This window comes from Micromys minutus, assembly GCF_963924665.1.
Source record: "Micromys minutus genome assembly, chromosome: 3".
NCBI classification, from domain to species: Eukaryota; Metazoa; Chordata; class Mammalia; order Rodentia; family Muridae; genus Micromys; species Micromys minutus.
This window is the reverse complement of record NC_137972.1, coordinates 88229322-88234746: the sequence shown is the minus strand read 5'-3', so window position 1 is coordinate 88234746 and position 5425 is coordinate 88229322.

Genomic DNA, 5425 nt, shown 5'->3' with positions numbered 1-5425 from the left:
AAACCACATGTAAATCCAGATCCAAGAAATATTGGACTGTCTTCTGGGTTCCTTAGACACAGAACTGATACGCTCGCTCTTCCACCATAGTTAAAAATGAAAATAAAATATAAAAAAGAAGGACCAACTAGAAAGCCATATGGAAAATGGGCTAAAGATGGGGCTCTTTCTTTCCTTCCCCCACTTTTTTTCTCTCTTCCTTCCTTTCCTTTTCTCATGACCCTGACATCAGTCTTTGCTAGTTCTTTCTATAGTCTTTGTCACAGAGTATGTGTTAGAGCGTCTAAGTTGTCTCTCAGATATGTGTGACCAATTAGCGAAGAGATGGAAGACTGTGACCAGTGCTGTCAAATAGAAGGAGAGGCAATGATGCATTGATACCACAAGTGACATGTGATCAGGAGCTCTGGCAGCGAGGTCTTGTAATCTACATTAGGACACAGCTGGGGTACTGTTACTACCAGCAGTTAGCATCTTGGGGTCCTAACTGAAGTTTCCTAGTTATCTTAGGAAGCATACCACCTGGGGAAATTCCTGGGGATGCTCTGGGAGTCAACAGTAGAGCCTACAAACACTTTGTGCTCAAGCCTTAAGTCTCTTCACCTTTGTGGTAACTAGAGACATCCCTTTGTTTGAAACTACCTCCTTGCTAAGAAAATACCTTAATTTGGATGTGTGTTTTCTTAAAGTTCCAAGCCACTGATTTTATTATAAAATAAACTGAACCATTAAACTCAGCCTTGAGTAATGTTGAGTAAGCTGGTTTTTGTTCATTCATTGTTCTTTCCCATGCCCTTAGAGACGTCTCTACTTCCCCTGTCTTTCTTTCCTCTTCTTGACTCATCATTTTCCCATTTTTGACAGCTGTAGCTACTCCTCTGTAAGTCAAAGCAAGTCACTTCTATTGATTTTGGAACTTGTGTTATAGAGAAATGGTTTTCTAGGAAACCTTGAGTTCAGGTGTAGCCTTGCTGTTCTTCCTTTTGTGCTGCCTGGCTAAAGGTTGGGTTCTCTGTCTCTGTCTCTCTGTCCTCTCTCTCCTTTTTCTCTCTCTCTCTCTCTTTTCTGTCTCCCTCTCCTGCTCCCCTCTCCTCCTACATTCCTTTCTTCTTTTTTCACTGCCTCGTTCCTGTTCCTTCCCCTCTTTCTTCTCCCCCCCCCTCTATCTTTTCTTTCTCTTTCTCTCTCACTCATTTCTTTCCTTTTGTAGTTCTTTCCAGAAAATCTAATCACATAGCCCAAGCTAGCTTGAAAAGCATTGTGTAGGTTATATTGGCATTAAATAGGTGAGTGATCCTCTTTTCTTCAGTATACATGCTAGGATTATAGGTATGAGGGGACATGTCATTGGATTATCTTTCTATGTAGAATGTTTTTGAGCTTTGAGAACTAGCAAAGCAGCTAAAAACTTTATCATCCGTCGGAAAATTTGAGTTATTGGAAAGGCCTTGAAAGAAGGCTTGGGTTGCATTTCTGGTGCCAATAGTTTATCTGGCTAATAATAAAAGAACTATTTGATGATAAAATAATTTTTTCTAGGTTGAAAATAGAAAATAACTGGATAATTTACCTTGTTTCCAGGGCAACAGGAAAGATAAGATATCAGCAAGGGCAGTGACAGCTTGTTTGTCACATTTGGACCAGAACTGAAAGGTTATTTAGAAATGCAAGTTTAATAACATTAAATGGGGACATATCTGCTGGACAGTTGGGACAGATTTATTTTTATTATAGACCTTTGCACTTAATGGAAGAAAAAATTTCTCCAAACAGTGCAGCTGGTCCCTCTGCTTCAGGGACAATATCAAAGGACAATTAAGACATGGGCTCTGGAAACTGTCTATAAATCCTAAATTCTTTTATCAGCACATCTGTAATCTAAGGCATTGTCTTTACAATTATGTTCTGAACACCATGTTCTATTAAAATTATGTTCTGAAACCTGATCCTAATTGAGGTGTTAGGAAATGAGGGCTTTGGAATGTGGCAGGGCACCAGGAAGACCATTCACAAATGAGAAAACAAAAAGCCTAGGTCTTCCTATCTACCATGAGAGAGAAAAAGGAACCATTCGTGAATGAAGAAATAGAACTTTACATGCTCCAGGACCCATGAGTTTCTTTATCTCAGACTTGCTGGCTTCCCAAAACTGTGAATATTTCATTCTATATTAAAAACCACCAAACTGTGGTACCTTTTTATAGTAGTTCAAATATAAGGTCATCCTATGTTTCAGTTTCTACTACGGTAAAATAGGTATAATAATACTAATTTTGTGGGGCCGTGATGACATTTATGTGGGTAATCATGTGTGATGTTTGTGAGAGTACACATCAGGCATGTCACATAGGAAGGTCCTGCTCCTTTCTTAGATGCCCATAATGAAGATCATATCTGATGAGTGCGCATTCTCCAACAGAGTCAAAGGTTACTGTTTTCCTGATATTACTGTAAACATTTACTAGTGTATTTCTTTCCCTGTGACATATACAGAAGCAAATGTTTGAAGTGGAGATCTATTCCAGGATTGGGAATTAAATTTCATATGTTATTTTGAGAAACAAATGAGAATTAGATAGAACCCATTTGCACACATTTAAAAGCTAAAACAATAAATATTGCTTTTGTTTCAATCACCAAAGTATGCATCTCTTGGACACAGAAGCTCATTTGTTTCTTTTTGTTGGGCTATAGTCATTATGTTTGAAAGCAACCACAGTAGAATGATGGCATAGAAAGAAACAAAGCTATTAGTTTGGTTCAAATTCTGTCCAGAACGTTAAGATGCTGCTCTGGGAAGTTGCCTCATCAAGTGAAGTCAAATTCATGTGGGAAATATACAGAGGAGAAGGAAATATATAATTAATAAAAATTTTCATTTAGGTAATATTTGTTGAGGAATGCCAAAATCGGGAATACATTGTGGTTACTAAAAAGTTTTAAAGAGAAAAAAATTCTTTTTTATCCCCTTCACGAATACACATTTTTGGGGGATTTTTAAAATAAGGTATCTATATGCCTAGTACAATTTACAACACATTTATGTTTAATGGTTGATACATGAATGAAAGTAGTATGAGGTAGTATCATTAGTGTAATTCTTCAGTAATTGCTTATATTGCAATGCAAAGGGCTGAAACCTTGGAGCAAATTTAATGTTACATTTCCATGATTATCTTCTGCTGAAATAGCTATTTCTAACTTTTACTTACATGGCTGTTCTCTTGAGATGAGAAGTATAGTGAGGCATAAAAACTGATATTGCATCATATCTTTGAGGCTGCTTATACAGAAATATAAAACTAAACCTAGGATTTTGTAATTTTGCAGAATTAGCACTCTTGGTTGGATAATTCTTGGTTGTGAAACTGGCCTGTCTCCTGGGGAGTTCTGAACACCATTTATGTCTTTTTCTGAGAGATTCCTGGATAATTTGAGCTCCTAGTTGAGGAGCAAAGCTCTTGCATATGCACACACTTATTATGCTGTTACCTTTCCCCCCTGTTTGTTTGCTCAAGGTTTCTTGTTTCTTGGTTTCTGTAACTGTAAGAAAATGACTGACAATACAAATAGACTTCTGTTTATGTTATAAAAAATTCCTGTTTGTACTTTAAAGAGAGAGGAAGAAGTTGCAAGGTTGGATGGATAGGGAAGATCCGGTAGAAGATGAAGGAGGAGAAACCATGATCAGAATATGTCATACAAAATACTTTAATAAGAAAAACAACAGCCCAAAGAACATTACTGTAAACTTGCAGTCATTATAAAATGTTCTTTAGCCCAGGGTTGAGAAACAATATTCTCCTGCATTTAGTCAGCCATATTGGACATTGTATAACCTTTCTTCTAAACATTTAAATGTAAATTCTTACATAAATAGTATTGAGAGGAAGTCTAAGGAAAACGGGTGGAGTTGTTATTATCAGTATAACTTCAGCTTTACTGGTTCTATGGTCATGAGTTCATTTATCAGCAGATATATTCTTTTCTATATTGAGAAGGAAATTAAACATAAGACTGACTCATTGTCTCTCATGATCTAATAGTATACCATTAGAGTTTTGCACATGTAACTATTTAACAGTCTACTGACATTTGGGAACACAAGAATCTTCTCTATCCTTATGCAACTAAGTGTAGTAAGAGCCAGGTAATGAAAAAAAAATAAACAGCAACCAAAAACAAAACAGTAGAACTATAGACCATACCCTCACATACAATATCTCACTGGATGCAAATTTCTCCAAGTCACTGATTGTTCAATGTCCTGAGCTGGACACTAATAGAAGTTATAATTTGCCTTGTACTAATTTATTTATACAAACATAGGTTTTATAGCTTGAAAGAAGTTCTTCTTACTAAAGCTGTGTTCCTGTCTTAGTCATTAAATAAAGTACTAATGTCCATAAAAAATACTAGCCGGAAGAACACACATGTTAAAATGTCATTGAAATTATACAATAACAGTGTATATCTTATGCCAAATTTAACACATTCGGTTAATTTTTTACTAGATGTGGTGTTGTCACAACACATGATTTCTGTCCTCAATAGCATGGATGGGGTAAAGCAAGTGACAGGACCATGAAGCATGTTTCAGACGAATCTTGGAAGCGAATACCTTCCATTTGTCCTAAATCTATGCTGTCATCTAAGATTGGAAAATATGAAGCACCGAGTGTCTAGGGTGAAAATGACATGGCATATTGTACAGAAAATATCATCTTCCAGAAACTATAAAGTAAGATTCAATCTAAGAAAAGTAGAAAAGAGTTTTGTAAAATTCATAATTTCTTCAGTAATGGTAGGCACCTATTAAATTCTTCTACATTTCTAGCATCATGTTTGGCTACTAAGAATCCAGTGACATCTTTGCTAAGATGCTAGGCCAAGAGAGAAACCAAAACCCAGGAAAGGTGTTGTCCTGTGAACTGGGACACCCCAGTGAACCTCATGTTGGACAAAGCACATATTTAAGGTGAGATCAGAGTATGCTGCTACCTAGTCAAAAAGAATAGTAAAGAGTGGAAACTTTAGGAGAGAAAGAACTGAACATTCTCGTGAAGGCTTAGGTACAAGGTCACGTTCCTTATGCAAGACGTTGTAATCGATGAGGTTCTCAGGCATTCCCATTTTCTGAAACTGACTAGAAATGGCACAATAATTCTGGCCTCAATTTCAACATCAAAGTGAAGAAAAAACAGTAGCTCTGTAGTCTTTGAAACCAGAAGGAAAAAGAAATTACATAGTTCTACTTTCTTTCCATGAAGGTATTCTCTTTCAGACTCACCTTGTCTGTTCACTAGTCACTAGTAACTCCACACACTGAACAGGATACAAGAAAAATAGCTGCAATAGGAGTCTTACCCTTACATCAAAAAAAGACAAAAAACTAAAAAACAAAAACAAACAAACAAACAAAAGG